The sequence below is a fragment of the Phacochoerus africanus genome, chromosome 1 (assembly GCF_016906955.1).
Source record: "Phacochoerus africanus isolate WHEZ1 chromosome 1, ROS_Pafr_v1, whole genome shotgun sequence".
Classification (NCBI taxonomy): domain Eukaryota; kingdom Metazoa; phylum Chordata; class Mammalia; order Artiodactyla; family Suidae; genus Phacochoerus; species Phacochoerus africanus.
Window position 1 is genome coordinate 143,216,580 of NC_062544.1, and position 12,474 is coordinate 143,229,053.

A 12,474-nucleotide genomic window follows, 5' to 3' on the forward strand; every position below is an offset into this window, starting at 1 on the left:
ATTGAACCTTCATCCTAGCACTTCCAAGAGGCCAGTGATCCTGTTGTGCCACAGCATGAGCTCTGCTAATGTTGTACTTCTAATATTAAGTTCCGTAGATCCCAACCCCCCACCTCCTGATACTCACTGATACCAGAGCATGAGTAAATATTGCACCCACCATAGAAATTATGATGTCTTCTAGAAGACTTGAAGTGCCAGTCATAATTAAAATTTCATCTATGTAAGGGTTATTACATCACTTAACTTGTGTGTAATTTAAAACAGAATTGTTATATTAAAACAAGCATGGATATATTATGAAATAGATTTTAGAAATTTTATTTGAAATTACATTAGTAAGTTGAAGCAGTCTTTTTAGCCTAAGTTCTCATTTTTAAAACTCTGTACCTCCTTTTCAGTAAAAGAAAACATTCTGTCAAATTAAAAAAAAAAAAAATTACCAGGCATGCATGTTCTACTATCTCTACCTGTTAGTCTTATTTTGATGAAATTATTGAGACGTTATCCTAAAATGACACATTTTGTATTTGCCTGAGACATTTTGGGAATAGCTCAAAATTTATTGAATTATAATCTAATTTATCACTATCTCTAGTCCTTTGGACCAAGTATTGCTTGTCCCATTTGTGCCAATATCTGTGTTAAATGTTGCAGAGATTCAAGTGTAAATAGCCGTAAACTTAACAAAATAACCACATGTGGGGAGGGAAGGTGTGGACAGCAATAGAACAGTGGGTGTCCTGTGTTTAACATTCCCATTTTCATGTATACATGAGACATTAGAAAGCTCCCATCTTGGACAGTCTTACTGTCTTGCTAAGGGTGAGGTTTGTATTTTTTATGTGGCTACTCATTGAGTCTAGCTGACTTTTCACCATTTTTAGCTCACTCTTGCCTTTATTCATTGCATTTCATGAGTAAAATAAGGTGCTTTAGAACATTATTGAATGTGATGATTTGCAGAGTTCTCAGACTGTACTCATTACAAGTGTCAGGGATTTTTTTCTCTACAGAGATTTGATGAGTACTCTGAGTACTTTAAGGTTTCCTCCTTTCAGGGATTTATATAGTGACATAAACTGTGAATATTTCCCTTCCCATGAAAAATGAGAAAACTCCAAGTTCCATCTATCCATCTCCTGCACTTTATTTTCCTCTAATAAGTTTTCTCAAAGGTTTTGGAGGTGTGTGTGTTTAAATAACTTGGGGAAAGTGTATCTCAAATCCTCCTGTTGCATGGAGCTTGAGAAGCTACACAGCCTGATCTCTTTGTATTTGCAGAAAGGGCTGGATCTGGTCTAGGTTTACAAAGGTGTGCCTCTCTGTGTGATTAACTTATTTACTGTATAAATAAAATGCATCTCCTATAGGAAAAGTCTTCACTGTGACCATTCCAATGGTGGTAAATAGATTGGATGAATTATGAGGCTTTACTGGGAAATTTAAAGTTGAAATTAAGCTCTAGGCATATAAACTGTACAACTGGCATGTGTTATTGGCAATGAGGGAAGTAGCGAAGCTTATACATAAGACATAGTCACACTCCTCAAAGAATAAATATTCATGGCTATCCACAATGCTGTGTCCTCTATTATTTCTTTCACTGGGGAATTGTTTTTGCCATCTATCTTCCCCAAGAGTTTGAGAACTTTTCTTAGTAGACATAGTTTGAGGGACATAGGTATTGGAGTTGAAACCCAATTTTTTTTTTTTTAGCATTTTTTTTTGTCTTTTGTCTTTTTGTTGTTGTTGTTGTTGTTGCTATTTCTTGGGCCGCTCCCACGGCATATGGAGGTTCCCAGGCTAGGGGTTGAATCGGAGCTGTAGCCACTGGCCTACGCCAGAGCCGCAGCAACGCGGGTTCCGAGCCGCGTCCGCAACCTACACCACAGCTCACGGCAACGCCGGATCGGATCGTTAACCCACTGAGCAAGGGCCGGGGCAGAACCCGCAACCTCATGGTTCCTAGTCGGATTCGTTAACCACTGCGCCACGACGGGAACTCCTCTCTTAGCATTTTTTAAGGTATGGTTGATTTAGGATGATGTGCCACTTTCTGCTATATGACAAAGTAACCCAGTCATATACGTACACACACACACACACACACACACACACACACACACACACACACACACACATTCTTTTTTAATATCATTTTCCATCATGGTCTCTCCCAGGAGATTGAATATACTTCCCTGTGCTACACAGTAGGATCTTGTTGTTTATTTGTTCTAAATGTAATAGTTTGCATCTACTAAACCCCAGACTCCCAGTCCATTCTACTCCCTGTTTTCCTTTAGCCATTACTTAACCTCTGTGATCCTGTTTATTTAACTGTAAAATATTAATCGTGGTTATAATGTCTATATCATCATCATACAATTGGTAATAGATAAAATGGTGAAACTCAGAGGACTAATAAAGTACCTAGCACTTAGTTGGGAAATGCATTAATGTCGTTCTTTCTACCTCTTCTGATAGTCATGATAAAAAACACTTAACGAAGTGTCAAAATGACACAATGGATCACAGATGCTTTTTTTTTGATGGAGTTGAATAATGTTTCCACTATTACCCAACTCACACAGTACAGAGTAAATAAAGACTGTTTAAACTCCAAATATCATTTATATTTAAAATATTCTCTATATGTAACTATTTGAGCTTTATACCTCCTACTACTTTATCCTCCTTCTCAGTCGATTCCTTGACCCTTTCTTTGTTGCATCTGTATGGATGTGGTCTGCTTTAGGCTTAGTACTCCCTCTATTTTGTCTGATAGTAAATTATCATGCTTGGTACCATTTACAGATGGGAACCTAATAACCACAAAAACTGTACAGTTATTTTAGTTACTTCCTGAGACATCCTGGCATACACTCTTTATAGCTTTAATACACTCTGCACATTGTATTTCTTAAAAATAATGATACCTGGTATTAAAATAAAAATAAAAATAAAATAAAATAAAAATAATGATACCTGAGTTAGTAAATAATATAAAGCTACTATAAAGTAAGATGTAGCAAATACAGGAATGTAATATATTATGTATGTGTAAGGATGTTTATTGCAGTCCTGTGTGTAGGGGCCAAAAAAAAAAAAAAGGAGAAAGTGTGGGAATAAGTTAAATATTCACGAATAGGGGAATTGCTGAGTAAAAGGTGGTTCTTTAACGCAGTGGAGCATGGGAAGCACCAGCATGAGTAGATTCATCTCTTCTGTTCATGCTCTAGCCTCAGGGCTACAAGAGTTCTCAGCATGTAGTAGAAGGTCAATACATATTTTTTGATTATTAAATATAATGAGTTAAAATTTTAAAAGCTGAGAAAGTTGTGCTGCATAAAAATGTAAAAAAAGGCAAGTGATGTATATTTCATGAACATTTGTAACATTTGTATATGTCTATATTAGGAGAGTAAAAGGATGGAAGGAAGCATCCACATAGGACTATTGCATTGGTTGATAGGGGCGGTGTGGGAAATGGAAGTGGTAGGAAGGAGATACAGCAAGCAAACAAACAACAGCAAAAAAGCCTTAGGAAAAAAATAAAGCATGAGTTCCATGTTAAATATAGATAAAGAATATAAAGCTCAATTTTTATTTTTTTTCACATATGTAAAAATTAGCTATTCCTATAAAAAAGGACAAAAGATGAGAAAGGAAACTACTGATTTTTATTTGGTTAAGGGGTTGTAAACAATCCTTGTCTAGAATTTTTTAATTAACTTCTGTAATAATGCTATGCATTATTTATAAAGACAGTAAAGTATAAAGTCTAAATAAAATGCATATAATCTCACAATATAGTTATAAACACTGCTGACATTGCTTCCTTGTTTCCAGTTGTTTATTTTCTTTTTTCTTTCTCCTCTTTTTTCTCCTTTTTTTTTCCACCTTTCCCTTCTCTTTGTTTTCCTCTTTCTTTTCTTCACTTACCTATCTGTAGAACTGAGAGCATTCGGTAAATGTGGTTTTGTATTACTATGTTGTATTATGGTGAAAACATTTTAATGTAGTACTTAATGTCCTTTAAAACATGATTTTTGTATTGATGGCTGTGCTGTCTGTCATATAATCTTTTAAGATTTGGCTTGTACCACATCGTGTAGAATTTCTATTGTTTTGCATGTAACCATGATCTTCCTCAAGACATGATGAGATCTGATTTATTATGTTTTAAACTTCTGTAGTAATACATATACAGTAAGTGTTCATTATTAGTTTTTCTGAGTACAGAAATAAATAGGCATGTTTTCTTGCCATGAGTATTAACAATGTCAAACAGGAAGGTCAATTATGATATTTACAAATTAGGATTGTGTTTACATGGCTACCAACAGAATTTCTTTTTTGTAAGAATGTAATATTTCTCAGCTTTGATTGAAGCTATACATGTTTTTAGTTCCATTTCTTCAACTATGCTTTAATTTTATATGTCCTATATTTCACCAAACAGACCTAGCTTAAAGCAGCAGTTAAAATTCTGTCATCCAAACTCAATACACATAGTCTGTCCAAACAGTGGAATATCATTTCCTTCTCTCCCTATACATGTATATATATGGATAAGTTTCTGATTTATGAATGTGAGTGTTTATGCTATCAACATGAGCTTGTATCTAGTCTTTGTCTTGATCTGTGTGTATGTGTGCATGTATAGTGTGACTTTTTCACCATCTTTATTATGTGGCAAGTAGCAGCGATTATTTGCTAAGAACAGATGACAAAGACTAAAGAAATGTTTTCACGTTATAACTAATGACATTGGCAGAAAATCACTAAATGAGGAAAGAAATCTGTTACAATAATTGTATTACTTGAGCCATGCATTTTACTATTAAAATGAAGAGTTAAAATAATTATTTAAAAGTCTCTAAAAGGCAAAAAACATTTATGTACACAGCCAGGCCCGAATCATTCTGAATATTTATCTATACTGTGCTTATTCCCTGGATATTGGCTCAACTTTCTACTCTGTCTAATAAAGATTTCATTCTCAGTTTGACTATGTTGGATTGGGTGCCAAGCATTCAAAAGGTTGTTAAATTGTCTATTTTTGTGGAAAGAGAATGAAAAAATGGAAAACTATTCAAATAAACAAAGCAGTTCACACCAGAAAATACATAAGCATTATCATGTACACATTCATTGTTCTGCAGGAAATAAGACCTGGGTACAGATCCTCAAGGCAATGAACTGGTAAATAAACATAGACCCAGCTCTCTGACATTTAGCTGCACATGGACCAAAAAAAAAAAAAAAAAAAAAAAAATTAGGTTCTATTTTCAGTTTTAGTTAAAGTTGCCAGGTGAAATAAGTTAGTCTGTTGTTCAAGTTCCTTGGTTACACAGAACATTTGAACTATTTATTCATTTATATTCTTTATTATTTTGTATTTTTTCTGTAGATCATTGGATAGTAATATCTAAGTTTGCAGTACTTGTCTAACTGAAATGGAATAATACATATGTTTTTACTAAATGCAAAGGGTTATAACACATAGGCATTGTTACATCTTATCACTGTGTTACATTACATGTAAATGTATAATTCAGGTAGTGTAGACAATCCCTAACCTATATCTGTGGTCATTTTAAATGTTGTGTAGAGATTAATAACACTTCTAATGTAATACCTTATTTATGAGATATGGATCAGTGATAAAGAACCATGGTTAGTTAATGCTCACAGAAAGAAAGACAATAAGAAAATCTGTCTTGTGTGCCTCTATTTACCATTCTGTTCCCAAGGTTAATGGAAGGATACTCGAATGCATACTTTTACATACTAACTTGTTTAATTTTTCCCTGTAAATCTAACCCAATATATATGTTTAAGCCTCAAGTGTTATATCTAATCCAAGCATTCTAAATTGTTTAAATCATAATTGATTAAAAAATATATGGATAAGCAGAAAAATCATTCAAGAATTTGAATTATTTACATTTCTGTAAATAACATTAGCCAGGTTCAGATTTAGTTGTCAGGCTTACCTCAGTTTTTGCTTCTCTCATTAAGTTTCTTGACATTAAGATTCTATGCCACACTAATATGAGTCAACTCTAAATTTTAACTTTTACTAAATTCTATAATCTAAACTTTGATGTGAAGAACAGAAATAATGCTCTATATATTTATGTTCTTATAAATAATAGATCACTTTGGAGAAACAGAAGAACTGCTTTAGAGACAAATAATCAGCTATTTGAGTGAATCCCAAACATCTCAAAATAAAATCTACCTATGAAAGAAAATAGACATCTAAGAAAATAAATACATATAATTTATTTTTATGTATTTAACTATGACATGATTGCTCACTGTATCATATCTTTTTTCAGTGTATTTTCCTTGGGAAACTGAGTGAAAATACACAAAATTAAGATGAATTGTTGGCACCACCTTCAGTGAAGACTACAGTATTTTGTCTCAGACTCACAGGCTGATGAGGAAAGCAGATAATCCAGTGTTGATTTACAGGGCAACAGCTATCTTTGCAACCAGAGGGCTAAAGTAAAAACTTTATCTTAAGTAACAAAAATTTCTGTGTATTTGCAGAATAAATCAAAACAAATATCTGCAGAGAGGAGCTAAATTCCCAATCACAATATCCATAATTTTGGCCAGTATCCCTGTTGTTGATACTATCTGGAGTCTTTCGACACTTGCCCAGCAGGTCATCAATTTTTTTCACAGGTTTGACATGTGCTTCAGATACAGGCAGGTACCAATGGAGGCAAAATGACTGCATATGAAGGGCTGTCTTATGAATGCTGGAAAGAGACATTGAGCATTAGCACGAGGGGCAGAAACAATCAAACATGTGCTTTTTGGTCCTGAATCAGGTGGTTAGTGCCCAATTAGCAATGGGCATGACTCGTTTGTTAGAAATGTACCTGATTTCTGGGTGTATGTGGTACTTCTTTTCAGGGCTAGAGAGGAAAGAAGAAGAACTGGGGTCATTTTCTGCTTCTTTTCCCCAGCCTAATTCTAATTCCAATTTGACTGTTTTTTTGCTGTTCCTTTACTTAGGAAAAGGAAGAACTCAAGAAATATCAAAAGAGAAAAAGAAGAGTATTCAAGCCAAATGCCCTGGAGTGGGTATCCCTTGTTCAGTAACCCAAGGGGTTTTAAGAATTTTTTGTGTCCATTGCTTATTTTCAGGTCACTGGCAAAGCCAACCAGTGGAATGAATTTAAAGTGCTCATGAACCTGAAAGTCAAGCTGTTGTTCACTGTGGGATGGGTATGGTTATACACAGCATAGCACCACGGGGTATAACTATAAAACAGAATTTATTGTGAGGAAAATCTTAGAAGCAGGAAAACACTACACAAGTTCCCCTGAGGTCTCATTATTTCACACACAGATGTGCTTAGGTTGGGTGTGGTTGAGCTGGATGTAACAGGGAAGGCGCTCCAACAGGTGGATCCCACCTCATCAAGCTCCTCATATTGAAAGGAAATAGGACAATAGAACACATCTAGTCAACTCTATAACAACAAAAATGTCTTGGCTAAGACAGTGACCTCATTAGTAAAGAGGAAGCTCTGGAACTCTCACTGCTACCAGTTTGATTTTCTATTGATCTAGTTCAGTCATGCTGAGTCCACTCTTTGCTTGCCCACCGAAATGGGGAGGAATTGCACTCCCAGTACCATCTAGATTTGTCTCTTTTCACTGGCCCAACTCCTTGGCATATTGTAGTGCAATGAAAAAGGCTTTAATTTAGAGCACATTTCAGTCAACAAGGCAGCTGTGAAAACAGCTGCCTGCTCAAAAGGTTTCTGTCCATACTCTATCCTCAGACTCTCAGCAGCCCCAGCCAGCAATGGAAAGCTACCCTGTACAGTTCAGAAGACAGCTCTTGAAAACCCATTCTATATGTCACAGTGATGCATCACCTTATTTCAGGGATGGAGCTCCGCCAGGACAACCAGTGGCTGAGAGGCAAAGCTCATCATTTTGAAGGGCTAGGTGAAGGCAAATTTAATTTCCTCTAGGAGAAAATGTCACCACCACCAGTAGTAAGCACATGGGATTCGGAGTGAAATTTGGCTACATCTTCACATAAAGTTGCTTCTGGAACAGCAAGACATGATTTATGACTAAAGAGCCAAGATTTTCCCATAGGGAGTTTATTTATGAAGAAAAAGGGAACGATATTTAAACAAGAGACTTTCTAGTTTTTGTTGATGATCAGAAAACATCCCCTGCCATTTGGGCTGTCATTAAAAAAAAGTAAATGGAATTAAAAAACAACTCATGATTTCCATGCCAATAACTGAGAGGCAGATGATTATCATCTCCCCAAACAAGATTCACTAATGATGCTTCCCTCCTCAAATAAGACAGTAGCATTTTGTTTCTAGACACCAGATTTCATTTCACATTTCTTAATGAACTCTGAGTTTCAGGTCAAAACACATATGGGCACATGGATACACAAAATTTTGTATAAGATTAGGATTATTAAATAAATGCCCTTAAATCAGAGAGCACTCCTCCTCTTTTTTTTTTAACATTTTATTTAGGAATATCAAAAACTGTTATTTTATGAAAAGCATGTTTTATTATACCATATGGTTTTGAACTAAACAAGTTCAATAATGCAAATGGAAAGTAAATAAGAATTTATTTTCTTTAGTAATGATTTGATTAGGCAATTACAAGTGCTTTAAAAGATGCTTCACCAAGTATGTTCTTAATTTGATAAATTATCATGTAAACTCTGTTTTTTTTGATCAAAGAAACATTCTTCTTCATGTCACTCCCCATAGATTTGCTGTTAGCATGCATGCATAAAATGTAGGCATAAGCCCTATACCCACCTCACTGTGTTATTAGAATCAATCCATTTTTTTGCTTAGTTGATTAGTAGATGCTGCTAATATCACTACTACTTTTTTTCCAGAAGCTTGCTCTGCTGTTCCTATTATTCTCCCTCAGTTAAGTGTCTTTTTATTGTATTGGTCTCATTCATCCCAGGTTGCAAGGTCTGTTTTCATCTTGTATTTCTTGTATCTCTCCCATATTTATGTTCTTTTCCCATTGGATTAGCATTGCAGAAATCTAATGTTGAAAAAAGACAGGCGTGATGGTAGAACTCTGCTAGGTTACAGTTAGAAACCTCCTTCACCTGTTCCTGAGTATCAGCATTACTTTGATATGTTCATTCAACACATCAACTCGAATCCCTATCTGCATCCTTCTCTGTGCCATAGTAACTCACATATTAAGAGGAAAGTCCTGAAAAACCATCACATTCACATTCACCAGGACTATGGCGTCCTTCTAATCTACCACCTTAATAACTCTCTCCACAAAAAGCAAAACAAACTAAACTAAATACAAACAAACAAAAGTTGGGAGGCATTTGAAGCAAAAGGTACAAAACCCAGTTAAACACAGTTAAGTGCAGTAATTCTAATTCAGTTCAACACATATCCATTGGATTCTAAAAGATAGTTAGCCTCAAAAAAGAAGAGGGGCCTACCTGAAAGTTTTAATTTTTTTCAGAAACTCTCTTTCTGGGCCCAGCTCCATGTGTTATGTTGTACTCAGTATATGGCACCACTTTCTTATGGTCAGGCTACTTTCTATTTATATTCCATCTGCATCACTTCCTCTTTTTTTCCAGTAGCAATTGATGACAAATATCTTGGCAGCCCCCACCGTATTTTCTTAGCACCCCTTCCCTTGTTCTATGTAATCACGGCCCAACAGACTTGAGAAGTAACCCATCTCAAAAGTAATTGTACTAAGAAGTGGGTGGGCAGGCTATCTATGAGTTTTTGCTTTGAAATATTCCTGAGCCATTTTTTAATAGAAAGATATATATGCACAATGGAATACTACTCAGCCATAAAAAAGAATGACATAATGCCATTTGCAGCAACATGGATGGAAATAGAGACTCTCATCCTGAGTGAAGTAAGTCAGAAAGAGAAAGACAAATACCATATGATATCACTTATTTCTGGAATCTGATATACAGCACAAGTGAACCTTTCCACAGAAAAGAAAATCATGGACTTGGAAAACAGACTTGTGGTTGCTAAGGGGGGTTTACGGAATGGAATGGACTGGGAGTCTGGGGTTAATAGATGCAGACCGTGGCCTTTGGAATGGATGGGCAATGAGATCCGGCTGTATAGCACTGGGAACTATGTCTAATCACTTCTGATGAATCTATACATGTATGTGTAACCAGGTCAACATGCTGTACAATAGAAAATTGACAGAACACTAAACCAGCTATAACAAAAAAAAATTTTTTAAATGTAAAAAAATAAATGAAAAAGAAAGATAATATTTTGCATTGCTAAGACTGGTACAATCAAACCATGACAATAATAGAAAATAAAGGGTAGGTAAATTTAGTAATAGGCTTAGTTATATTTTGTACAGATAATAAGTGGCCCTTTTGAAATAGGGCAAAGCTGATCACTTCATTATTTGATGAGATTGTTCTCATTATAGCCAGGTGATCAGTTAAGTCTCTAATAATTCACAAAACACACTTAGAAAATCAAACCAGGGTGCAGAAAATAGAATCCCAAGGACACTTGCCTATCTTGTACATAGATTGCTAATTGACCTTTCTCCTGTTACATGCAAGGTAATTAAGGAAGATAATCATATCTTAATAAACTTAGGATAAACTAAAGAGAAAAGTAACAGAAAAGATGATAGATGTATTTTGCCATAAGAAGGTCAAGTTACATCATTTGTGAGTATGTTTCTATGATGCTGGGACTGGGGGGTAATTTTATCAAATACAGTGATATACAGTGCACAATTTAAAGGTTATAGGAAGTTCAGATTTCTTAATTTCTAGCAAATCTTTTCACCATAAAAGTTAGGTGGGCATCTGTGATCTCCATTCATTTATTTCAAAGAGAATCATGGTGGTTTCTGAGGTGGAATAATTTCTGAAGGCCAGACTACACACTCCTCTGAATTGAGGCCATGCCTGGGCAAACCCTTCCATTTGTAAGGGAAAATGATGGACGTTTCCCTTAGGAGCTGTTGTACTTACCTCACACATCTCAGCAGGCTTGATTCTCAAACATTAAGAACTGGTACAATACTTGGTTTCAGAATGCAGTGGACTGAATCACACTGATATGAACTGTATTCACATATTCCTTTGTGCCTCATCTTGAAACAGGCAAAATGACTCAGGTTGTTTTGGTGCTTTGGATAGAGGACTTTTTCTCCCTTCAGGCCTGAGATAATGCAGTAAATCTTCTCTGGGTATAGAGAAGCACAATGCTCCATCTTGCTTCTGTTTTTTCAAAGGATACTCATTTGGGAAACTCAGCAAATTTTTGGTCTTTTTGTTTAGTGAATGGAGATGAGGAGTTTATGAGTGAAAGGACATGGGGATTAGGAGGCCCACTAAAGGGAAGGGATATCAGAAAGAAAGTGATGATGGGAGATGAGAGATCTGCTGAGAGACAAGCAAGGAGCAGTTTGTAGTTTGAAATTTTGGTAGCAATGCACCTGCAGTAGTAGCTTGCTTGAATCTCCCTTTCCTTTATCCATCACTAGAGAAGTCTTCAGAGGGAGAAATAAGGCCTATAGGTGCTAGAGGTAAAAGAGAATGAGCCTTAAAAACAAAACAAAACAAAACAAAAAACAGAACATTAAAAAATTATTTGGACATCAAATTTTCAAAGTAAGAGCACAATTTTGAAAAGAGGTGCCTCTTGTTTTGCAAGGGACTAGATGTGAAGGACTTTGCTGGGATGCCAAAACTCTCTGTTTCTGTTTTGTCACCTGAAAAGGGGGCTGGAGTTCCCATCTTGGCTCAATGAGTTAAGAACCCAGTGCTTTTTCTCTGAGGATGTGGATTTGATCCCTGGCCTTGCTCAGTGGGTAAGGATCTGGCATTGCCACAAGCTGTGGTGTAGGTTGCAGGTGCAGCTTGGATACTGCATTGCCATGACTGTGGTGTAGGCCTGCAGCTGCAGCTCTAAGTCAACCCCTAACCTGGAAACTTCCATATGCCACAGGTATGGCCCTAAAAAGAAAGAAAAATAAATTAAAAAGTGGCTAGGAGAAAACAGGTAAGACACATAGCATTTAAAAAAAAAATCAACAAATATTCACTGAGTATTTTCTAAGCACAGTAACCTGCTTAAAATGCAAAGAAAAACAAGTCATCACCACTTCCTTAAAAAGTGCAAACTCTGGTAACATATACTGTCACCATTTCTTTTCTTCTTCTTTTTTTTTTTAATCTTTTTGCTTTTCTAGAGCTGCTCCCACAGCATATGGAGGTTCCCAGGCTAGGGGTCTAATCAGAGCTGTAGCTGCCGGCCTACGCCAGAGCCACAGCAATGCAAGATCCAAGCCACATCTGTGACCTATATCACAGCTCACAGCAATGCCGGCTCCTTAACCCACTGAGCAAGGCCAGGGCTCGAACCTGCAACCTCATGGTTCCTAGTCAGATTT